Source organism: Vulpes vulpes, chromosome 10 (genome assembly GCF_048418805.1).
Source record: "Vulpes vulpes isolate BD-2025 chromosome 10, VulVul3, whole genome shotgun sequence".
NCBI lineage: Eukaryota > Metazoa > Chordata > Mammalia > Carnivora > Canidae > Vulpes > Vulpes vulpes.
Window position 1 is genome coordinate 69,651,811 of NC_132789.1, and position 26,606 is coordinate 69,678,416.

Here is a 26,606-nt window from a genome sequence, read left to right on the forward strand (position 1 = left end):
TATCAATGGATTTGTAAATAAAAGTATAGTGAAAAGCAGGATAATTATATAATCTCAAAGCAGCTTTCAACACAGTATTAAGCTTGCAACACAGTGCAAAGGGGAAATGGCTTTACTTTGGAGAAAATTGGTGGATAACACCTTTACCAAGTGGACAAAGCTGAAATCACTGTCCCATTAATATAGCACATCATGATATACTGAGAAAGACACATTGCTCCTGGGATATTCCTGCCTAAAGTGCATAACTTGAACCTACTAATACGGAAGCATCAGACAAACCCAAACTGAGAAACATTTAACAAGATAACTGGCCTGTAACCTTAAAAAAAAAAAATCTAAGTCATTAAAAGACAAAAACTGAGGATCTGTTATAGTAAGTAAGGTAAGGGACATGACAACTATCTGCAACGTGTGATCCTGGATTAGGTAAGAACGTTTGAGGCACAAATGAATGAATTTGAATATATGGCTTCTAGATTCTGTACTAGTGCTATTAATGTTAGTTTATTTTATTCATTGTAATGTGGTTAAGTAACAGAAGATGTATACTGATGTACTTAGATGTAAAGGGTATTATGTCTGCAAATTACTCTCAAATATTTTAGAAATAGAGTATGTAACTACAAGTATATTTATATTTATGTTTACATTTATATCCATAGCCATACTCATGGAGAGAGGGGGGAAAAGAACGAGAGAGAGAGAGAATGGTAAAGCAAACAAAGATGTATTAAAAGCTGGGGATTCTAGGTTAGGATATAGCAGAACTCTTTGAACTAATTTTGCACATTTTGGACATCTGAAATTATTTCAAAATTAAAAATTGAAAATGATAAAAGAAAGAGAAGGAGGGCAAATAGGAAAAGAAGGAAGCATGAGAGGAGGAGGAGGCAAAGGTAGAGGAGACATGGGATGAGAAGGGCTTATCCTCTCAGAAGATCTTAGAGCAAAACCCTCTCATTTCCAAGTATTCTATAACCTCAGTAATAGAAGCATCAATTTATTGAATGAGGATAATTTGGTTGGGAAACAGGAAAAAACAACCAGAGCTGGAGTTTATGATGAACTGCACATCTAATCCAAAGCATATTCTGCACTAGAGACTCTATGAGGACAAGAAACAGGTTGGTTTTTGCTCACGATTGTTCATCCAGTTCTGATATGGCGCCGGGACCTAGGATGTGCTCAATAAATGCCCATGAAGGGAATAATGTACAATTCCTACCTTGTGACTTATCTAACTCTTGTTCTCCCCTTTTGAAATTGTCTGAACACCTTCGTAAATCCTGTCCACTAAACACGCAGGGATTGTAAGTATATAATTATTCAACTTGAGCAACCCTTGCAAGACAGGAAAACTAAATTATGTGAGACCGAGAAAGATGAAATCTGACATTACTCCGTAACGAAACACGGGCATATCTTTGCTGGCCTGTGCTAAAAGGAAGGTTTGTGGTTCACTCGCATTCTTTAACTCCTAGTGAGCAATTGTAAATCTCCTAGAACATTAATATTAATAGCCTTAAACAGCTGTGGGAGAGTTGTGGTAAAAACAAGATGGCTGGTGGAGTCGAGTGTCATATTTCAAACTAAAATCCAAGGTCTCAGCAGCATCTAACTTCTTGGAATGTGAGTTGTGAAATTTGAAATTACTAGAATAATTGGAAGTGCTAGAGGACATTAGAGGAGTTGTCATTAAATTGGACATATAAACAAGCCTGAGGGGCCACATGTGGCAAGAAATGTCTCAAATCTGCCACTCAAACTTAATCTCTATTTTTGGTGACATCTACTTTTTCATTTATGTTAGATGGTAACTAAACAGGCCAAGTCTGAGCATTGCCTGTGAGCCTTCACCCTAAGGCAAATCCTTCAATAGAGCTTTCAGGATGACGTCAAAGGAGTATCACATCTCCACACTTTACCCATAGCTAAGATGTGCCATGGTGAGTCCCTCACCCAATGCCAACCAATTCATACACCCAGGGACACCTATGCAGTGGCCTGGAGCACAAGACTGAGGTATAGGGATGACAGCTATAGTGGGGTTTTATATTTTGTGGTTTTATTTAGCAGAAGTGCTGAGACATAACTGACATAAAGTAATTGTGCATATTTATTGGGTAGGGTTTGATGTTTTAACATATATACACCCACGATGTCTTCATCACAATGGAGATATTGAACAAACCTCTCATTCCCAAGTTTTCTCCTGCCCCTTTGTAACTCCCCTCTCACGCTCCCTTCCTCCCATATAAAGCAACCATTTATCTGCTTTCTACTACTATATGTTAATTTTCATTTGCTAGAATACATAGAACCATATTGAATCCTATTTTATATAGCTTCTTTTATTTAGCATAGTTATTCTACTGACATTTAGATCCTGCATGTTGCAGCATAAATTCCTTTTCACTATAGGCTGGTACTCTATTTTATAATACGTAGCAGTTTGTTTATTAATTTATCTGTTGATGAACATTTGGGTTATTTGTAGTTATTAAAAATAGGGCTAGGACGCCTGGGTGGCTCAACAAGTGAGCATCTACCTTTGGCTCAGGGAGTGTGATCCTGGGGTCTGGGATCAAGTCCCACATCAGGCTCCCTGCAGGGAGCTTGCTTCTCCCTTTGCCTATGTCTCTGCTCTCTCTCTGTGTGTCTCTAATGAATAAATAAATAAAATCTTTAAAAATAAATAAATAATAAAAATAGGGCTGATATTAACAATGTAAAAGTTGTTCTAAAGACATAAGCTTTCATTTCTCTTGAGTAAATAGCTAAGATCAGAAGAGCTGAGTTTATGTTTAACTATTTAAGAAACTGTCAAACTATTTTCCAAAGTGGTTGTGTCATCTTGCATTCCTAACAGGAATGTATAACAGTTCTAACTCCCCTAAGAACTTTGCCAACACTTCATGGAGTAGGTCTTTTTTTTTTTTTTTAAGCCGTTCTAATAGGGATATGTTGTTAGCTCATTGTGGTATCTCATTAATTTGTATTTTCAGGATAACTAGCGATAGGGAGCATCTTTTGACATGTTGTCATCAGTAGATATTTTAGTGATTTATCTTTTTAGTAGATATTTTAGTGATTTTTAGTTAACAATAACTAATAATACGATCAGATAATTGTGGCAATATACCATAATACAAGTTATGTGAATATGGTCTCTTTCTCTCTCTCAAAGTATCTTATTTTACTGTACTAAGCATTCCTGTGATGATGGGAGAGGATAAAACCCCTAGGTGATGGGATGAAGTGAGGGGAACAATGTAGGCACAGGGACTTGGGGTTAGGCTACTACTGACTTCTGACAATAGGTCACAAGAGGGGATCATCCCTTTCTGGACCACAGTTGACCATGGTTAACTAAAACTGTAGAAGTAAAACTGAGGATAAGGGAGGACTGCTTTGGATATTCTAAATGCGTATTCTTTACCGTATATCTTGAAGCATACATATCATATGCATACATGTGCTTTGCAAATGTTTGCTTCCTGACTGTGACTTGCCTTTTCATTCCCTCAACAGCGTCTTATAAAGAGGAGATTTTTTAAAGATTTATTTATTTATTTATTTATTTATTTATTTATTTATTTAAGAGAGAGAGAAGGAGGGAGAGAGAGAAGAAGAGTGGCGGGAGGGACAGAGGGAGAGAGAGAAATGTAAGCCGACTCATTACTGAACAGAAGCCTACTGCTCAATCTCACAACCCTGAGATCACGACCTGAGCCAAAATCAAGAGTCAGACACTAAACTGACTCAGCCACCCAGACGCCCAAAATTTAATTTTTAATTTTAATGAAAATTTTCTATTTTAAATTTTTTTGAATTTTTAAATTAAATTTTAATTTTAAAAAAATTAGTGAATGACAACAGATTAATCTGTTCTTTTATGGACTATGTTTTTCTTTTGTTTTTATTGTTTTGTGTTGTTATAGTGTTGGGAGAGGTATGAATTAACAGGGCTTATGAAAAATGCTGAAAAGTGAGGAAAGGTTAATTCATCCAAAATTTTATGAAAACTTTCTACCACAAATTATGCTTTGGAACTTAAACAATTTCCCTTGATGTGAATACACATCAACAGCTCAATAAAGCTTCTAGAATTTACACCCTAGATTAGTCACTGTCTTCATTAAGACTTCTAGCCTTCATTCTCTGTGGCTAACTCCAGGGAAGCCATAGCTATTGAGGAGTTCCCAACGGATGGCAACTGGTGTCACCTACAACTAAATGTATTGGGAAGATCAGAAAACCAATTCAAGGTTACTCTGTCAAAACTTGCATCAAACAGAAGGGTCCTTGAGCTACATAGTATTTGGAGTAGCCCACTAAACATGAAGTACAGTAGGGCCCCAAACAATAATATGTTATGAAATGAAGTGGAATTGTAATGAGATCAAGACACATCACAATCACCTCGTGAGATGCACTATTAAAATAGAAAAGTTTATCAAAATCCTGTACATCAATATTTTTTTTTGTTTTGGATTGTACAATAAGAATAAACTCTACAATTAGCAGTAAGCCATTGTTTATTCGGAGAAAGAAATCTTCAAAAAAATGTGTGGGGACTTTTTAAAGCCTGGATCAAATATCCTTCAAAACCATCTTACTCTGTTTATTCTAACAACATACTTAGCAGGTATCATTATAACATTCGTAATACACTAAATTTACTAGATAATATGTAATAACAGTTTAAATTATTTCTCTATTCAATATGAATAAATTGAGCCCCATCCCAGAGTTCCAAGAACTGTTGAAGGCATTGAGGATCTAGCAGAGAACAAAATGTATATTAAGTGGTGATCAATGCTGGGAAGAAAAATTAAGTAAAGAAGGAAATTAGAGGTTGATAGGGATGTGCTTTTCAAATAAGAGGGTAGAAAATTTTTCTTTAATAAGATAACATCTGAACAGACATCTAAATAAAGTGACAAAAAAAATAAAGTGACAGAGTGAGCCATAATTTTTTTAAAAGATTTTATTTATTTGAGGGAGAGAGAGAGCACAAGCAAGGGGGAGAGGGAGAAGCAGGCACCCTGCTGAGCAAGCAGCCCAAGGTGGGACTCAATCCTCGAGCTCATGAGCATGGCAGATGCTTAAGTGGCTGAGCCCCCCAGGTGCCCCATGAGCCATGTTAATATCTGGGGAAAGAATGTCCGGGTATGGAGAAGAGCAAATGCCTAAAATCCAAAGCAGTGGCATGTTTGGGCATGTTCAAGAAGCAGTAATGAGCTAGAGCATGCCAAGAATTAGACTTCTTCTTAAACTTCTTCTTAAACTCACTTCTTCTTAAACTCAATACCTTCTTCTTAAACTCAATAACCTCTTTGTAATATAAATTCTTTTTAAAATTCTGATTTTTTTCAAGTACCCATCATCAGTGGCTTTTCACATATACTTCATGAATTTCAACCTGTCTCTAATCTTTGGGCAATCACAGGTGCAGCTCTGAGCTGTTCAGAATCAATCCACAAAATTTCAAGGGGGCTTATATTTCAATTTCTCATCATCCACTCAAGAATATAAGAAGGATAAAAGGAAAGACATGAATTTGAACATAAGAAATATAGATAAAAAGCTGTATATTTGTAAAGTTTTCCTGGGAGCCAGATTAGAATTGTTAACAATACTTGTCATTACGAGAACACTTGAAACAAAAATTGTATATAATCATTTCTGTTAATTTACTGTAAAACCTAAGTGGTAAAAAACACTGCTAGGAATTTCTGCCTATGAAGTTGTCCTCTGCAATACACTGTTAGCTTTTTCTATTTATAAGAGTGCTTGCAATATTTTGTTCTTGGTGTTTTTCAGAGAAAAGAGGAAATAAAATACAAAAATTATTTATATTAACTAAGCAAGGGAGAATTTTATTTATGCAAAGCAATCAGCATCCACAAAGGTACTGCAACAATTTATAAATACTATTTTGGAAAGAGGTTTTTACCAAAATGCTGAACTCAATTTCCTTTGCTTTGTCTTTGTGACACATCAAACAGTTCACTGGTTGTGTGTGTAGGCCTCAACCTAAGGCAATTTTACATCTCCCGTTGTAAAAGTATGCTTGCAATTTAATTCAGATCAATTCCTTTCTCTTTTTCTACTACAAGGCACTTGATACTTCTTCCCTGGTCATGAGTTTAAGGAGAAGGGGAGATCAAGAAAAAGTTAGGGGTAGGAAGGCAAATCTCCAGTCAGAGATAAAGCCAATGATATAAAGAATCAGATAGGATTCATTATATGGCTGGGTTTCCTTTATGGAAAACATCTTGTTCTAAGGAGCCTTCCATTTAAGACACTCGTAATAACAAATAGCTGATTCAAAGTCCCTTTTGGCAGCAAACTCATATAAGACACTGGATTCCTGACCCAGAGGGTAAAGGAGTTATATCTTCTCTAGAAATGGACAAAGTCTCTACAGAGTATTTACAAATTCACTATATGAAGAAGGTTTGGACAAAATTATTAGAGGGACGTAGACAGTGCACACAAAATCTTAGGAGACTCCAGTCTACTGGTTTTTAAAATATTCATAGAATATTTATAGAACCTAATGGCTCTAAATAATCATATTAGTGATACCACCAATACGTGGCCTTCATGTCAACTGGACACTTAACCGTCCTACATTGGAAAAGGTGAATGTTAGCTTCACTTGCAAGATATAGTTTAGGATCCTGAATCATGTGGGTTAAGCCACAAAATTAAAAATAGAGACATTTCAATGATCTTTAAATAAATGTAATCCAGTTAGAGCTCAGCTCTCTGAACATAAGAAATAAATCATACCTGGAATTGTGTTGTCTTCTCATCCACCAAGTTGCAAGGATATATATTTCTTTATGAAAAATAGTTATTTTGGAGTCTGCATGCCCAAGCATTTTTTATCTGCTTTTTTATTGCAGATAATTCAGGTCTTCAGGGGAATTCACGGATCAAAAAAAAATAATACATTCTTTCCATTTTATAGAATATTTCTATCACTAAATATAACTCAATGCCAATTTCTGCAGTATCCATCTATATTACAAAAAGCCCAATAAATACTGGAGTTGGAAACATTTGTAGATTCTTGAAAGATTTCTGATGTTTAGTTGGCAAAAGCTGCAAAAGGTTGAATTTTCCTCAAAAATATATTTCACAGAATTAGAGTGAACTTTAAGTGTGCCTTGCAGGGATGAGTACAGACAGACAATATTTTTCTTTTTTCATTTTTTTTTCTGTTTTAACAGTGACTTAAACACAGATTATTTGTTTATGCTGCAGTCAAAGTTGTAATCTTAATATTGAGGGACACAGCACTGCAGCAAGTTTTCTATTATGCTTTTGTTGTTGGGATGGTGGTATTCTCTTGTCTTGTCTGCAGTTTCTACAGTTTGTTTGTTTGTTTGTTTGTTTGTTTGTTTTAAGGAGGCTTCACACCCTGTGCAGAGCCAGACACAGGGCTTCAACTCATAACTCCGGGAACAAGACCTGACTTGAGATCAAGAGTTGGTGCCCCTCAGGGCCCCCCAATTTTTTTCCTATTGTTTCACTAGGTTTATATTAAATATATGTGTCACCTCTCCTTTTCATCTGTGTGGTTATTTGTTGGGGGTGGGAGTTAAGTTCCATTTCTGGGCATTTCTCAAAAGTGCACCAACCTCCCACATCTTATTAGGTTCTTATAAAATTTTCAGATTGTCGCAGTACTGAGTTATAGACGGCCTTGAGGGCTAAATTTTGTTTAAAACCTGAACCGTGTTTTATTATTAACTGGTAAACATGTTTTTAAAAACCCTCGATTCAGTAATAAAGCATTTAATCATCAGTGGCCTAGAAGATTTTGGGAAATAAGAATACACTGAGGAGAAGTAAGTCATGACAGATCCTAACTGGTTTTTGGAGGACTGTTTTCACCTCCCTCCCCCCAAGTCCCACGGAATCCTGATGAACACTATGCATTTCCCAGAAGTGGAAACATCCCCCCCCGCCCATGAGGTATAAACTGCAAGATAATCCTGGTAAAACGTGTAATGATTCTGACTTGCAGAGTTCCATCAGAGAATCCGCGCATTAAAAGTGCCTCTCTTTTGCACTGTCTTAAAGAACACACACACATTTTCCAGGCATAGAAAAAATTTCAGTCTTCTACAAAGGAAATGCTTGCAACTATAAATCATGCTCAGTGCTGACCTAAGACCAGCAGAGAAACCAGTATAAAAATGTGAAACAGAAATGTTAAAAAGGAAAAAGAAAAAAATGTCACTCTGAAAATTTCTTATTACTGTGAATATATTCCTACCTACATGGTTTACTCAGGAAAACAAAAAAGAAACATCTGAGAAAGATATAATATTAACTAAAAGATCTAATGCAAATTGAAACTTCTAGATATAAAACTATTTAAAAATTAAGCAAAAAGCATACTTCACCTTCTAATTAATGACAAATCATGAATATATTTGAGATATATTTATAAGATATAAATATCAATGGAAATTTTTTGGAAAAACAATGTCTGAAAAATACGGCATATTAAATATTTTACCTTCCATCTTGATTCCTTGGAGTTTGGATCATAGTCTGCAGAGACCTGAAGTTGGCTGGGCAAGAAGCAGTAGAGAGCTCAGGCAGGCCTTAGGTCCACTATGTTTCTTAGATCAAAATTATTCCCCACATTACTGTTTCTGAAATCGTCAACTTTGCAGATTGGAGCAAAAGGAAAGATGCAAATTTGTTAACAACCTACTCTGTGCACCTCAAATAAAATTTACATATAGTGCTCATGCCAGCCTCTAAGCTAGGACTCACCATGTCTGTCCTAAGAGTTGAATGAATGAACAAATGAGAACTCTATCATAACCTGCTTTATCCCAGAGTCAGACCTGGGTTTGTGTCTTTTTGTCTCTGCCATGTGTCATGTTCACTGGGCAGTTGCCAGCATTCTTTGTCTTCCCCACTGATTACACTCAGTATCTAACCTCTGTCACCTCTCAGAGGCTGAAGGCAAAGCCTGAATCTTCTTTTTTCCTGAAGGCCTTTGGGGACATGGTGGTCAGATGAAGTTGGCCAGCTGATAAGCTTTGAGAAGGCCCAAAAGCACAGAAAGAAATTGTTTGTAAATGCAGGCATTGGGGTGGCACAGAAGAATTTTTCCTTTCATGGAAAGAAGACTGTCCAGTGAGTACTAGTGTGCACAGCCTCCTCTTCTCCATCCCTCCAAGAAAAAGTATATAAAAAGCAGGAATCCTATGGTTCTAAGGTTCTAGTAGATTCCTGACCCTAGTAGGGCTGCTGAATCTGGTCTTGTAGCACAGGATCCCTTCTGTGAGGGCAAATAGAGGGACCCTGGATCAGGCCCACTTGCTAGTATCCTTGATCTTGCACTTCTCTGACGTGAGTTTTTGTCTTGTTTTATTTGGGTTCACTAGGAACCCTAATCTATTCCAACTCATCATTCTCTCCAGTACTCACATACAGATCAGCTTTAATGGTATAGTTTAGTTCAGGTGAGATGCAAATTGTTAATATTTATTATAAGGCACTTTATAATTATCAAGGTTCTATCATATATCTAACTTTATTTTGCACAGTACTCTCATCGAAAAATAAGATACTATTTCCCAGTTTTCAAGACATGGAAACTGAGGGCCAGAGTTGTCTCATCTCCTTTTTCACAACGCATCACTGATACATTGAGGGTTAGATCTATGTCTCATCGCTGCTAGACTATCTTAAACACAATATTTTATAAGTGACCTAGGAGAGTGCTGAATAGATCTTTTTTTCAAGTGGCAATTTCCCCAATATTGGGAGCTTTGGAATTCCCATGATGTGTCAGCACATTTCAAAATAAATAGAAATGGGGATAAGATCTGACTAGCAGAAAAAAAAAAATCACAGAAACTTGAATAGATTTCTTTTGAATTTTAAAAATGCAAGTAACCAGGACACAGTCTTGGAATATGTTCTAAATAGGGAGTTTGAAGACAAAATTTATCTAATTAAGAAAGTGTGAAGAAAATATCTAAAAAACAAACCATATGCTATGTAATAGTCTGGAGGTAAATAAAGAAAAGCTTCCTTGGTGTTGGGAAATGAGAAAATTGTAATCACATAATAATTGGCACCAAAACATTCCCCACTTTAGCTCATAAATGGATTTTTAGCCTACACTGGCTCAGGAAAGAGGTAGGTCTGAGAACATGGACAAGGATCTGGCACATAGTCAAAGTTTAATCAATGCTTATTCAATTCATGAATGAATGGATGGATGGAATTATTGCCATGGACATGGCTGAGAAAAGATACTAGGAAATGTTTTTTTCAAACATAGATCAGGCTGTGGACTGTGGTCCACCGGGGTCGGTGAAGGATGGTCGGGCAAAAACTTGCTCTAAAAACCATTTACTGGGTAGCTTTTGGGGAGATCATATCCCGAAACCAGAAGGCCATTGCCAACTCCTTGAAACCTTGGAATGAGACGCTTACCTCCAGGTTGGCTACTCTTCCTTAGAAACCACCTGCTATCGACTGGGCTTACAACAAGGCCAATGTGGCAAAGGCTGGCTTGGTAGACGACTTTGAGAAAAAGTTTAATGCCCTGAAGGTTCCTGTGCCAGAGTGGATGCTGTCCAGGTGGATGCTGAGAAAAAAGAAGATGTGAAAAGCTGTGCTAAGTTTTTGTCTCTCTCAAAGGCCAGGACTGAAGAATATGAAAAAGAGCTGGAGAAGATAAAGAACATAATTCCATTTGATCAGATGACCATTGAGGACCTGAATGATGTCTTCCCAGAAACAAAATTAGACAACAAGAAGTATCCCTATTGGCCTCACAAGCCAAACGAAAATTTATAAACTTAAAAAAAAAAAAAAAAAAAGAAAAAAAGAAAATTTATAAACTTGAGTTGGGGAGATTGGGGAGAAAGCTCTGGCCCTCATATTATAAACATTGGACATTAAAAATAATGATATGGAAAAAAAAACATAGATCATATTCTGTGCTATCCTACAATTTATTGCTCAATTTTTTTTATTTCTCCTTTTCTCCAGCTCATGGATTCATAGGTGTCGTCTAGCCCTGCATAGACTGAAGGAGGTCCAGTTGGAGTAGAGGATTAGGCATATGATTATGGTAAAAGAATAGGGTTGGGAGAGGCCATTTGCAGGGATGTACAATATTCAACCTGCAGTAATAAAGTTGCCATGATTCCCTGTGTGCTAGTAGCTTCATCTCTACTCACCATCTAACTTTCACAATTCTGATAGGTAGGTATTCCTACTTTCTATTTATTTATCAAAAAAGAAAGACAGGGGGATCCCTGGGTGGCGCAGCGGTTCGGCGCCTGCCTTTGGCCCAGGGCGCGATCCTGGAGACCCGGGATCGAATCCCACATCGGGCTCCGGCGCATGGAGCCTGTTTCTCCCTCCGCCTATGTCTCTGCCTCTCTCTCTCTCTCTGTGACTATCATAAATAAATAATAATAATAATAAAAAAATTAAAAAAAAGAAAGACAGAAAAGGCAGCAGAGCTGAAATTGTAACCTATGTCTGCCTGAATTCAGTGCCCTCTGCTATCTATCTTTACTAAGCTACTCTCACACCATAGAAATAACCCAACTTCTGCATTTTGCATATGACTAATGGGGGGGGGGTTCATTCAACTGATGCCTTAAGATTACAAAATAGCTATGGATCTAGATACTCTAAATCCTTTTTTGGTCCTCTTCACATTTATACCAAAACGAGCCATTGATTTACTAGTTGAAGACTGGTTTAAAAAGCGTACCATATCTACAGAGTTAGCATTCTTGTTTGTTGCATAAACAAAAACAAATGAGTTGCCCCTACAGGGCTTTTGCCTCCAATTCCACATCATCAGGATGAACTGCTGCTGCTCTCATAAAAATCTTGGTGGCACTCAGTCTTAGAGAACTTGGCTAGAGGCTCTTGCCTCTTAGTGTTCCTCATCTAGGTAGCTGGCTACTTCGGGGCCTGGGCCATCAGTTTCATAAAGGTTGCAATCTGTATATGTATCTTACAGTTTCTTTTTCATATTAAGTGGCATAAAATATAGGCAACAATTTGTAATTCTCAAATTAATCAAAAGCACAAAACCAAACTGAATCAAATTTAATGTTTTTGTTCCCTGTTTCTCAAGCTATAGTATTACAGTACAAGGCAGCTAGGATTGTGTTTGAAATACTCTATTCAGCATCGAAATCCATCCAGAATGTAAAATTTCAATAGTTTTTTTAAAAGATTTCTTCAAACTGTGATTCTAGCTTGTGTTAGTTTTCACATATTTCCTGGTATAAATTTGATCTCAGGAGGACAGATATTTTGATTGATTTAGAGGGAAAAAAATCCATTCCTGATTGGTTTTGTAAATAATTTTGACAAAGCTGCTGTCAAAGTAATCTTAAAACAAACAAAAAGTGATTTTGGAATACTGACTTAGAGTCTTGCAATTTAAGAGGAAAAGGAAAAATAGAAACTGGCATACGCTTAAAAACACTAATTGTCAAAGGGTTGCTGAATATTCCTCCAAAAAGCAATAGAACATTCTTTCCTTTGAAATAATAAAATAATGGCATTAACAGCCCATAATCACAGTGAAAACCTGGAACAACAAGAGGGTGGGAAGAAATTCCAAGATGAATGCCAAAATGCCAAGGTGAAATGCAAAGAATGATAATGGCTCCTCGCTTCTCAAAGATGAGTTTTCCAGCTCTTCTGGAAATAGGTGTAAGAGGGAGTAATGGTAGTGGAACGAAGTACTTTGCCGCCCCTAATGCTTTTTGAGAACAATTGCAAAATTTATCTGGTATTATTCTTGAACATTTGCTCTCAAATCTCATGGCTTTCCAGATCAGAGTATGGATATTGCTGTTGGTTGCTAAAATGAAGGTGTTTTCTGGTCCTAGAAAACTGCCCTGAAATATTAGACCTTTGGACCTCAAGTAGGTGGCACTCATGAGAAGTCGAACATAGACCCGTCCTTGTCAGGAGGAAGAGGCAAGAGTCCATGGCTGACTTTGCAAAGATTGTTAAATCATTGCTTTTACATCTGCCTTCTTGTATGCTGTAAAATTTTAACTTGCATCTTAAAAGTGTACCTACTAAATCTGAATACTCCTGGTCCCACCCTAAGCCAAATAGGCTTAATCTCCTTTCTCATCTGTGATGACTCTGTTAATAAGGAGAACTGTCCAGAGGATGGGTTGAAGAAGATTTTGAGAACAAGTGGAGGCCTAGTGTGGAACAGCACTGTGTCTGTTGACTGATGGCAGGGGCAAGGGGGAGAGGGAAGGAGTGACCTTGGTGGAGGGTGGGAGAGAGCAAAAACACTTACCATGATCATTTTCCAGCTCTATTTTTTTAAAATTATTTTCATGAGAGACAGAGAGAGAGAGAGAGAGAGAGAGAGAGGCAGAGACAGAGGCAGAGGGAGAAGCAGGCTCCATGCAGGGAACCTGACGCAGAACTCGATCCCTGGACCCTGGGATCACACCCTGAACCAAAGGCAGATGCTCAACTGCTGAGCCACCCAGGCATTCCTCCAGCTCTCTTTTAAATCATTATTAGTGAATAAGTAACAGAATGCTAAGAATGAGAAGTTATTAAGTTTAATTTTATCTATTACATTCCCAAAGAAATATATCTTTATATTTATGATGCACATGAAAGCAGAAAATATTCATCTAATAGACAATGTTTTAATATTTGCATATCCTGTGGAAATACACTTTATTTTGGCAGAAGTGGAGCTAAACACCCATTAGGAGAGCATATGTTAGAGACATTTGTCATGGGGCATCAGGGGCACTTTTTGTATTAAAATTAAATGAACGATGAGCCAGACTTTAGGTCTAGTCCAGTCATATGAACTTTTGTTTATTTGTCTGTTTTAAAAGAGAGAGAAAGAGAGAGAGAGAGAGAAGGGGAGAGAGAGTCTGACATTTAACCAACTGAGCCACCCAGGTGCCCCTGAGCATGTCAATTTGGACAAGTCACTTCCCTTTTCCCTCAACTGTCCCCCAAGAGTTAGCTACATGCTCTGGTCTGCCCCAAGCTATCACAGGCAGTACTTTGACCAAAAGTTGTGCCACAGCACATTCAGGGTCACCAGGACTCCAGGCTGCAGTACCTGTTCGTTGGCCATTCAGTGCCTGACTGCTAAGCAGTTGCCACCTGTTTTTTGTTGCAATAATGATTAACAGCCAGCCACAAATTTTTGTATTGGCTAGTTGTTGTAATGAAAATAATTTTTAAATGTAGTAGGTGTTATAAGGCAGAGGTATATGGGATGAGTTGTGGAGGGTTGGGGGCAGCTGCTATCAGCACTTGTCCTCAGCCTTGCTTCCGAGAGGGGACTGGGGGAGCTGGGCTCATTACTTGTATTCCCAGTCCATCAGGGGTTGGAGAATTCAGTCACCATGCTTCACTTAAAATTCAGGGCTTTTGTTATTAAGGGGAATAAAGGAAGAAGAAACATGGGCAGCCTCTTCCACAGTAGGCTTCCAGTCAACCAGCGAAACTATGATTGCAAATTTACAATCTTTGAGGATACCTTGTCTCCTAGACACTGGCTCTGTGCTGTGCCCAACCTCTGTCTGTCAGTTAGTGTTCTTTACTGCGAGGCATTTTGAAAGAATTAGCGTTGGTGACAAAGGCCTAACTCTCCGTGACGTTTCTGTTACCAGTTTGTATATACAAAGTGCCACCCTTTGTTGGGGGAAGGCTGTTTGATTGGATTTCCTCTCCATGTTTTTTAGCTTGTGATAGAAAAAAAAAGTGTGCTGTGCTTTCAGTTCTTTATTGTTTCATGTGATGGACTCTTGGTCAATTTTAGATTAGAAGCCAGGAGCGAAAAGACCTCTCCTTGTATCCTTCCTTCTTTGTTTCCAGAAATGTTTTCTCTAGTTTAGGAACACAGGAACGTATGTATCCCAGTGAAAGAAAGTACTCAAATTGAGGCCAGACTCTAAGTAATCTATACAACTTGGTAGAAGGAATATACACTTTTAACAATGACTATTTTAGCACAGATCCAAAATCTGGACGAGGGGATCTTAGGACATCACCCTGAGAGCTTGTCTCTGCCTTTTCTCTAGCTTCTGCATAGGCTGGAGAAGTCTTGCCAATGAAATAGTGGGATACAAGCGCAGTAGCAATGGTTGCAACTGAGATAATGTAATTTCCTGTAAATTATTTAGGATCACCAAGAGAGCCAGATCACAACCACACAACCATGAGGGACAGGGACGTGCGTGGTAGAGACAAGGGCTCGGATTTGTCAGACAAATCAGAAATCTATCTTTTCCCTACTCTGAAACAGCGGAAGTGAATTTCAAGAATCAAGGCAAAGACTAAGTGATCTAGAAGTGTTTGGCTGCACTTCTCATTATGATCTGAAATAGTATCTGTTTTATTTGTTGGCATGTCCCTCCCCTCGACCATAAGTGTGCTCCTTGCCTTTCCATTATGGTAAATACAGGAGCAAATTTCACTAATTTCTCTGCACTTCCCTTTCAGTGGCTGTAAAGGGGAAATGATAACCCTTAGTACGTAGTGTTGTCTTAAGGATTTAGCAAGTTACCTATTAGAGTGCTGGGCACCGTCCCTGGCAGTTAGCTGTCAATAAATAATAGTAGGCATTGCATTATCCCAACACCTAGCACAGAGCCTGGCATATAGAAAGTGCTCGGTAGGTGTGTATTAAATACAGGAATCTGAGGGCGAACTACAGAAGACTGACTCCTCTTCCCTACCTCTGTCACTCCATGTGCTCTTAGTAGATGTTTAGTACATCGACTCACTCTCTACACACCTACTGGGAATTTGACAATGAGGAAACCTGGTATCTGCAGTAATGATGTGAAGAGTCTGATGAGGATCCATAGTCTTTAATTTTGCATTTTTACAGTCGGTAAGGCTGGCCCGGCAGGGGTATCAGGCTCTGGTTGTAGTCATTTAAATGAGTTCCCTTCTACATCTGTGTTTTTTTAGCACTGGCCTCAAGTGGACTGTTCTCTTGCTTGGCCTCATAGAGGGCTGGCATCCTGAGACACTTTCTCCATAAGGGAAATTCAAGGAAGTCACACTGGGAAAGGGACACGACGAAGTCCCAGCTATCATAGAATGTGTCTGTCTTTTGAAAATTGACTGTGGGGAATTGCCATGCACACAGCCTTGCTCAGGGGGGCTGGGGTTCCCGCCGGGGGCACTGAGTTAAGCTGCATCGCCATCTAGTGGTCGGATGACGTGCTGCCCACATGCAGCTTTGTAATGAGCAAGGTGAGTAGGTTTCCAGAAGGTACTGTCGATGAGGGTAGAGTCACCTTGTCCCCTGCCCTTATTTATATATAAGAAAAATGAATTCAGAAAAAAAAATAAGAAAGAGATGACCCAAACTTTATGTCACAAAGAGTTAATTGCAAAACTACTGTCCCATGTAGTTGCGACTTCCCCCAGTAGTGTTTGCTATCCGGTATGTGACCATGGCTGCATATTTGAGGGTTTTTTTCATGTTGTTACATAACCTCCTGTGAACCTGTGTGATCTTACTTTTAAAATGGGGATGAGGACACCTGGGTGGCTCAGTGGGTGGGCATCTGCTTTTGGTTCAGGGCTTGATCCCAGGGTCCTAGGATCGAGTCTGGCATCAGGCTCCCTGCAAGGAGCCTGCTTCTCCCTCTACCTGTGTCTCTGCTTCTCTCTATGTGTCTCCAATGAGTAAATAAAATCTTAAAAAAATAAAATAAAACAAAATGGGGATGATATGAGGGGCACCTGTGTGGCTCAGTCGATGAAGCATCTGACTCTTGATTTCAGCTCAGGTCATGATCTCAGTGTCCTGGGATGGAGCCCCACATTGGGCTCCCTGCTCAACAGGGAGTCTGCTTGTCTCCCTCTCCCTTTGCCCCTCCCCCTGCTCTCTCTCTCTCCAAAATAATTTTTTTTAATAAAAATAAAGTGGGGATGATATGGTTTTTGTGGCTTTTGAATGGTAGAGTATGTGTAAGGACTTTGTAAACAATAGATTATTAAAAAAGAAATCTAAGTTATATGTTTCCTTTTCTGATTTTTAACAAGGAGACAGACAGATCTCCTTTAAAGCTTCATTGACGATTGAAAACAACTCACTTATTCATTGCCTACTTCCAGGAGAATGTAAAGAATAGCTGCCAAGTGATTATCATAGGAAGGGAGGATAAAAAATTACGAAAACACAAACACCTTACCCTTGAAAACATCACAGTCTGACAATGAAGATAGATATTATAGCTACAATGTGCTGTGATCACAGATGTTAGAGGGGAGACTGGTACCAACTTTAGAGCTTGCACATGAAACGAGAGTTCATTTCTGCCAAGTTGTGGAGGAGAGGGGTTGCTGAGATAGAAAAAGGTTCATTGTAGGAAAAAATAAACTTGAAGTGTGGTGAGAAATACTAGTGATATGCCAAAGAAATGGATAGGAATAACCAAAGATGAAAATTCTAGATGTGGAAAGCTAAAACACAAAAAAAAACTATCAAAAAGAATAATATTATCCTACAGTTATGAAAATATTCCAGTTCTGGTACATATATCTTCAGAACTCACAGCTAGTGTTGCAAATACATGACAAATTAATCTGGTTTGGAACTAAAATTGCATAACTTATAACAAAATTTGATATTCTGCTTGCAGTTATAAAAACTAAGATCATTTTAAGTTGTGGGATAGGATATAAGCCAAAGAGTCCATGGGAAATGAGAGTATTGAACAGCTTCACGAAAGCTCATCTAGACTAATCATTCCATTGATTTCTCTCTTTTTTTTAAGATTTTATTTATTTATGCATGAGAGACATAGAGAGAGAGAGAGAGAGAGAGAGAAAGAGAGAGAGAGAGGCAGAGACACAGGCAGAGGGAGAAGCAGGCTCCATGCAGGGAGCCCGACATGGGACTCGATCCCGGGTCTCCAGGACCATGCCCTGGGCTGAAGGTGGCGCTAAACTGCTGAGCCACTGGGGCCACCCCTCCATTGATTTCTATATTACGCATCTATCTTTCAATTTTGTTTTGTTTTGTTTTTTAGGTTGACTCCACACCCAGCATGGAACCCGATGTGAGGCCCAAACCTGGAGTCCTGAGATCAAGACCTGAGCTGAGATCAAGAGTCAGATGCTTAACTGATTGAGTCACCCAGACACCCCTCTGTCGTTTAGTTCTTTGTGTCAATGATGATTGAATCTCCCCACCTCCAATCTCTTTCATCATATCAAATATTTGGAAAAAAAATATTAATAGCCCAGAAGTCATACTTTTCTCTTTTCAAATCCCTTCTAGTCTTCTTCACCATCCTCTGACACTCAGAGAATTGCTTTTTAGACAGGCTGATTGAAGGCCATCTATCCACGTATCATTCATTCCAAATGGTTCCCTTCTGGGCTATCTCAGGATAGGAAGTGTTCATTAATCCTTCAAAACATGACAGTAAGGATAACTCTGTCAAAAAGACATTTCCACATATCATGAAAGCCTCAAATTACAGAGGCTTCCAGGATGTTTTCCTATGCTTCTCCATGTCAAAGAGATAGAAAAACTTAAGATTTTTAGTCAAACAACAAGGTAACCAAATAGAAAGGAAAGAATTTCCTTAGACTAAGGGAATAGGAAAATTCTCCATCCAGTAGAGTTCAGGCATCTATCATTGTGCTGCTTCATAAGAAAGATGACAACATACACATATATTGAGAACTTCTTACACTGAAGAACTTCATTGACATAGACCAACCAGTACACCAGACCCTGAAGCCAGGGGGCCTTGGACAGTGTCTTTGAGAGCAAATGGTTATCAAGGCTAATTTGGAGAAGTGAGTATTACCAACTATGTCTGACCAAGGAGGGATATAAACAGCTCAAAAGCAAACTGTTTACATATATGCCCTGTGGGACTCTCTCAGTCTTAAAAAGAGTCTTCTAATTATTTCTTTGACCACTGTCAGTGTTCATTAATTAACAGAAAAGATTATTAGAGAATATAAATTACTTTGTAGTGTCAGTCTTTATTCAGTGACATAATTACTCCCAGCAGAACTCTGGAAGGTCACAAGTAACAACACCTCAAGGTGCCGGCTGTCTTGGAATTGAAGACTTGTCCCCTGGTGATCACCACTTCTGCCATTGAGGGAAATGCTGGGCATGTGTCCCCACAAGGAGAAATGACTCCATCTGAAAAAATATCTCTGATCACCAATGTGATTGGACCCATAAATCAGAGGGAACAAAATGTTTTTTTTTTGCTTTTTAAGTTTTTTTTTTTTTTTAATTTTGTGGCTCCTGGAGGAGATTTCATTGATTACTCAATTACCCAAGCAAAGCTGGGGCATTCAGTTCAAGGAAGTGGAGGAGGGGGGAGTCAAATGCATCTGGCCCTCATTTCAACTTCTCTATCACCTTCTTTGTAGCCTCTAAATTAATCCCACTATTTTCTTCAGATGCTTATTTTCAGCCCAGAAGAAGAACATGGGCATGCCATTAGCTTTCACTAGCTGGGATTTTTCTAAATGTCAGACATAATATCCTCCTCTCAGGTTAATATTTCTGGCCTAAAACTTGCCTTCACAGGAAAGTATGTGGGATACCTTTTGAATTATTACAGGATAATAATTCATATGCATACATGTCAATGCTTAATTAGATTCTAAGTGGCAATGATAAGTAGTTATAGTAGCAGCCTGTAATTCTAGAATGTAATACAGAAATTCAGGGTGAGGGGAGGTCAAGAAATCTAGGATTCCTAAGGGTCAGTATATGTTTCTGAGAATGAAAAGTGGCTCTACGTAGTTCTGCAAGCAAAAGGTTGAGATGCCTCCTGTCCCTACCCACGTAGGTAAATATCACCCACACTGCATGAGATCACCTTCTGCCTTCACCATATCTAAGTTGTGTTAGTAGCTTGAAACAGAGGCTAGAAATAATAGCTATCTACCAAGAAAGAAATTTAAACCTTCCTCATGTAAAATAAATCCAGAGCTATAAAGTCCTTTCTGCTTAATTATCTCCATGACGTCTTTCCCTATCTTTCTCAATTACCATCTTCTGTAAGTGACTTCTATCCTCAAGGTCACCTCCTGGCCTAAAATAGCTATTGGACACCCAGGCATCTCATATATATTCCAATATGGGAAGAAGGAAAAATAGAAAGGAAAATTAGTCTTTACCTGGCCTGGTATCTCTTAGCTGCAACAAACCCTGGAGTTACCTGTGCACACATCTCTAATCCTTGGCACCAGAGGGTTAGAAACTTTTTTTTTTAAGATTTTATTTATTTATTCATGAGAGACACAGGCACAGGCAGAGGCACAGACACAGGCAGAGCGAGAAGCAGGCTTCATGCAGGGAGCCTGACATGGGACTCGATCCCGGGTCTCCAGGATCACACTATGGGCTGAAGGCGGCGCTAAACTGCTGAGCCACCTGGGCTGCCCATTGCAACTCTCAATGATGGAATAAGTCAATAGTTAAAATCAACTTCTACTAGACACGTGGATACTTCCCCCTTGGCACCTGGCTCTCCCATAACAACACCAGAAATGATGCCACTGGATTTTCTTCTTATTTTTATCACCCAGGAAGATCCTGGTCTGCTCATGATCTCTGCTTCATGGTGAGTGATAGAGGCGTAATACACGGGCATCTTTTTTCAATGTTCAGTTTGTTTTAAGACTGTGCTATGGGAGTTGCACTTTCTAGGCTCTGACATAGCTTAGTACAATGCAGACCAGGAATTGCTATGGCATCAAGGGAAAATGTTGGGTCCTGCAAGGAGAAGACAGAGTAGTGCTCTACACCGAGGATTTCTGGATGAGAAGAAAAGAGCTCCTGGCAGGAATCACACCAGTGACCTAAGATGTAATGGGAGAGTCAAGGCACAGGAGGAAGGTAGAGTTGACCAGGTTAAGAAACTCCATTGGATTGGGGACAAGTTTTCCTGTCTGGGAAGATTTAGAAGGAAGACCATTCTCACGAAGAGAGCTGAACAAGGATACTGACAGCTTTCTGGGGAGAACGGGGGAGTCTCTGACTCTAATGCACCAAGTAAAATGGGAGTCAAATGGGAATATGAGGGTATGATCTGGACAGAGGTGCCATGTGCCTGTGGGCCAGATCTTAAGCACCCCCCCCCTATTGAACCTCTGATTTGCAAGACCAGGCAAGGGTAACTAAGATCAAAGGAATTAGGGAAACCAAGTTTGGGAGAGGGTTCTCTATCATCGGAATAGGCCTGGGGAAACGGGTAGCTGTCTGCAAAGAGAGTAATTTAGGTTCATCCACCCGACTCTTGGAGAACCCATGCAAAACATCACTCACGTGATCTTAATATTGTTTTGAAAGGGGAAGATACTGTCCTAGACAAAGAGATCTAGGACCCTTTTCCACTTTCTAGGAAAGTTGATCACCTAGAGAACTATATATCATTTTGCAGTGGAGTGGTTTTTCCAGGAGACATGGTGGAGGGATAAGATTTTGAGAAACTTTATGACATTTGTTTGCCTCTTTACTAATAATTCACTTTCACATCTCTCTCTCCTCCATGTGAGTTTTGCCCAACGTACCTGGAGAGAAGTGGGACCAGGTGGAAACTAGAGAACAAAAGATGGTGTCTTTCTAACATGAGAAAAGACATCTGGATTTTCTTCCTCATAGCCTTGAGGGAGTACTTGATTAGAAAACAACAAGAACAACAACAAAAACGCTCTGGGAGTGGACATGAGGGAGCCACATGGACACGAATGAGAAGTGCCGGGGAATAGAGCCACCCCCAGAAGATATATTTGTATTCCCGAGGTTGTAGGAGAATCAAATCAGCAGATGGCCAACTGCCCAGCCTCAGCCCCGGGAACGACCATGCACACAGGTTGCCCTGGGTCTATGCTAACATTTCTTTGCCCCAGCATTTGGGAGGATTCCCTCTGCAGTAGCTAGACGCAGACAGAGTTCTTGTGCCATGACACTGCTGAGTGTACATTGCACCATTGCATTGTAGGTAAGTCTGCACAATGGTCTCCCCCTCAATCTACCGACTTCTCTACTTCCCAGTCATATTTGACCCATACCTCTTACCTCTTTTCCCTGGCTGTGCACTGCTCTCTCCTGCCACAGGGCATTTGCACACGCTGTCCCCTCTGCCTGGAATGCTCTCACTTGTTGGCTTGCCCTTTCTACTCTTTCCTCTCAATACACGTGTGCTTAAGTTATATCCTTCCTTCAGATCTCAGCTGAAGCAGCACATCCTTGGAGAAACCCGTTTTGAGATCTTAAGAACAGTGAAGATGCTATGTATCTGGATATTTGAATTGTCTTTCCTAAGAAAGTACACCCCAGATTGCCATTATGCACACCATATTGTTAGTATGGTGGTCTATCTGGTTAAGGTCCCTCTACTGTATGTGACTCTAAACACGCTGGGGACAGGGATTGTGGGATTTTTGTTTGCTTGTTTTTGTTTTTGTTTTTGTTTTTTTGCCAACTATTATACTGTCAGTACTCAACATAATGCATGGCAAGTAGTAGGTATTCAGTAAATGCTTTGTGGACAAATATTTGCATTCTTATTTAACACTGTCCCTGACATGCATATAATGGGTGACACACATATAAGTAACATACACACATACAGAAATATATATAAATACAAATATATATATATATACACTTATATATATGCTCATACAAGTTTATATGGTTTAAATAAGTAAAGTTATGGATGAATTGTTTAAGACGCTGTATGGTAGAGCGGGATCAACACGAACACAACAACTAGGTAGATGAGGACATAACTGCAGTTCTTCACCTGGGTGTGAATGTAGGGAAATCAGCTTACCTTTCTATGGCTCACTTTGCCCGCTTCAGGAAAAGGATAACAACTCTGAACTTGGTTGTCAAATTCAAAAGAGATGATGTGCAAAAACTGCCTGGCCCGGTGCTTAGTACGCAGTAAGTGCTCAATAAACAGTGGCTAGTGACATGATTTAATCCGTATATCATATACGGTTTAGATCAGGATGGAGAGCTCAGTTTAGTTGAGTCCCTCACGAAAGCAGTGCTAGATACCTAAGATGGATTCAATAAATAACTGTAGAATAAATAAGTGGAAACATCCCTTTTTAGAATGGCTTGAAATCTCTGTTTTGTGGGACCCACTTATTTTTCAAGACTCAGCCAGGACAATGCAGCATCCGGCCGCTAGGTGTCGATAGATGCACACTGCAAGAACAAGGCCTAGCTTCTGGTTCTGATGTAAAATTTTCTTGTAAAAGTAGAATTAAGGCACCACAACTCTTTACAAGCCAAGTTATGTGCTTAGTTAATTCAAAAATTTCCAACTATACAGTATTATCTGTCAAATAAATCAAATTTTCTCCTCCCTCCCCTCCCCTTTCCTTCCTTCCTTCCTTCCTTCCTTCCTTCCTTCTTTCCTTCCTTCCTCCTCCCTCCCATTCTCCCCCTTTCCTCCCTCCCTCCTTTCTTTTCCTCCCTCCATCTCCTTCTTTCTTTTCTTTCTTTCTTTCTTTCTTTCTTTCTTTCTTTCTTTCTTTTCTTTTCTTTCCTTTCCTTTCCTTTCTTTCCTTTCTTTCTTTCTATACCAGGGAACAAAGAATTGTATAAGATACACACATAAATGGGGACGTTTGGGCTCCTAGAGCTGACAAAAGGCTGGGCTGGGAACATGAATTTCTGCTATAGCACCACCTTCCACCTACACCAACCCAAATAATTGTTTAAAGGCTGGCCCACCTCTCCCTCATCGTGGCTCAACTTTCTTGACTCTTTTCCCAGTTTATCCATGATTCAGATTATTTCTTCTGTTTTATGGGCTTTGCCCATCCATACCTTCTACCAGGAATTTCACTTATCCTACCCCCACTCTCTTTAATCCCTCGGACACTTGGTTAACACCTCATTTCTTCTTGGGGTATTTAGAAGCCATCCTCAAAAATGTTTTATTTTAGCTGCCCCTCACCAGGTATGGATTCTGTGTTACACACTGTATTACTTTCCTAAGGCAGCCAAAACAAAGTACCAGGGGCCCTCTGGCTTGAACAAAAGAGACGTATTTTCTGACAGTTCTGGAGGCTACAAGTTCAAAAGCAGGTGTCAGCGGGGTCGGTTTCTTCCTCTGTCCTTCTCTCCCTGACTTGGAGTCCATCATCTCCGTGGATCTTCACATCATCTTTTCTATGTGCGTGTCTGTGTCCAAATTTCCTCTTCTCATAAGAACGTCACTGTCATGTTCAGTTGGGACCCATCCTAATGACCTTATTTTAACTTAACTTCCGCTTTAAATACCTTATCTCCATATACATTCACATTCCGGGTACTGAGGGTTAGGACTTCAGCATGTGAATTTGGGAGGGACCCAATTTAGCCCACAGGACAAACCACATAGCGCCCCCCAATTTTCTCAATCCCATTTACTACAGCTGTAATTATTTGCGTGGATAAGTCATCTTTTAAGTCTATTATGTACCTGTGTTTTCCATAAGGGCAGGAGTCAGGTCTGTTTGATGGGAAACACAACGCTAAGTATCTCAAACTGCCTGGTGCCTAGTATGTAGCAGGTTATTTTCTCTACATTGCTCCTAAAATCATCCTTTTTATTGTTATTTCCTATGTGACTCCAATAGCTGGCAGAAAGTGGCTGAGTAAATATTTAACTAAAGATATTTCAGAACTCTCTGCGTGCCGTTAGATAAACTGCTTACACTTTCTGAGGTTCCTTTTCCCCAAATGAAAAAAAAATGGATTTGGGGGTAGTTAAATAAAGTGATGTATTTATGACAAAGTTTTAAGGGATGCTCCTTGTTGCCCCGGTATTGATGGCTAGGACCCAAACTTGGGGGGGAAGAGGTATTACGTATCCCACATTCAAAGGAAATACCAGGGGATCCCTGGATGGCGCAGCGGTTTGGCGCCTGCCTTTGGCCCAGGGCGCGATCCTGGAGACCCGGGATCGAATCCCACGTCGGGCTCCCGGTGCATGGAGCCCGCTTCTCCCTCTGCCTGTGTCTCTGCCTCTCTCTCTCTCTGTGTGTGACTATCATAAATAAATTTAAAAAAAAATTTAAAAAAAATAAAAAAACAAAGGAAATACCAGCTAAGTCTGCATCAACAGTCAGGGCCGCCACATGCTGCCCATAGAGCCTATCAAGGGACAACCAAACCCTCTCTGCTACCCCCATCATAACCCCAGCCCTTTTCCTCAGCATAACCCTGGCAAGAGTAATTAAAGAGTCCTGGGAATGCAAGAAAAGTAAAATGCAGCAATTTAGAAATGCGTACAAAGCAGAAAAAGCAGCAAAAGGAGACCTGGAAATGAAATATGGAAAATAACAGACCTGGTATTCTTAATGAGTCATGAAGTAAATGACAGCGATACACGATGTTTGCATTTAAAACATAACCTCCGTGGGCTGTTGTGCCCAAAGTAAGAAATCACACTGGGCGAATGCACTGAGAGCAGTGAGGTCCCGGCTTTGGCCTCTGACACTGAGAACTCAGAAAAAAAGGTGAAGAGATCATCAACCAGCTGCGGAATAGTCCTGTAAAGTGGACCGAAGAAGAGAATTTGACGAAGGAGGAGGAGAGTCACAAAAACAACTTTCTTCTCTTCTTTCAGTATCTGAAAGTACGATTTTTTTCAAGGCCCTGTTGCACAGTCTTTAAAACACCAGAGGAATTGAGCTTCTGGAGCAGGAGCAGGATTTAGGCCAATAAGACATCATTAACCCAAAGTATGCCCTGAACATCTGAGAGAGCCTTCACCATCATACTCTTCTAGATCTTTCTGTGAGACCATAAGCTAAAGTACACAGTCATTTGCTGAGAAAATGTTCTCGTTATAGGCAGTTTATCTAAATCAGGAAGACTGATCCGATTACTGAGGTAGAGAAAGGCACCTGATTCTGGCGGGAGTATTTGAGCCTTGTGTTCAAACCCTGGCTCTTCCAACAGCTGAACAACTTCAGGCAAGTCGCTCAACGTTTCTGAGCCTCATTTCCTTCCTAGAGGAACAGGACATCCCAGTCTCACTTAGCAGATAGGCTGACAAGGTTAAAAGTGATCTCGAAGGCAAAGGACCAAGAGTGAGTCTTGCACAGAGCAAACGCTCTATCTCTGCCAGTTATTCCCACCCCAGGGGCTCTGCATGCCCACCATACAAATAAAATGGGGACTGTCTCAGTCATTTCCCAAACCAATAATTCCTGAAATGTTAGTATCTCTTCACACGTAAGAAGACCAAAGTGCTACTTCTTAGAATCTTGAAAATTTCCATAATTTTTCTTATGTGTTAAAGAAAAAAAAAAATGAGGCCTGGAAAAGCCAAATTGCTGGGGTTTTTTGTTTTGTTTTGTTTTGTTTTGTTTTGTTTTGGCATGACATAGAGGATGAGGAATCTTATCTAGCTCTCTGTGAGGCGAAGGTGGGCTCTTTCAATGTGATCAATAAAAACTTAAAGAGAAGAAAAATAGCTTTGTCACAGATATACCCTATCAAACTGATAAAGCAGTAAGTTTGTTCCAGAAGTCAGTAAGTCTGAGTTCTGTTGATTAGG

The 26,606-nt window shown here is 39.6% G+C and overlaps 1 long non-coding RNA gene across 1 annotated transcript in view; it reads right to left on the reverse strand.

Annotated features, from left to right (window-relative positions):
• Positions 1 to 8,132: 8,132 nt before the first annotated feature.
• The window catches only part of LOC112915050 (uncharacterized), a 260,526-nt gene continuing 242,052 nt past the window's right edge, over positions 8,133 to 26,606 (reverse strand). Inside the window, exons 9-10 of the long non-coding RNA XR_011994905.1 lie at positions 10,489 to 10,642; positions 8,133 to 8,697 (exon numbers count right to left, since the gene is read on the reverse strand). This is a non-coding gene — a long non-coding RNA (uncharacterized lncRNA). The remainder of the gene's footprint in view (positions 8,698 to 10,488; positions 10,643 to 26,606) is intronic.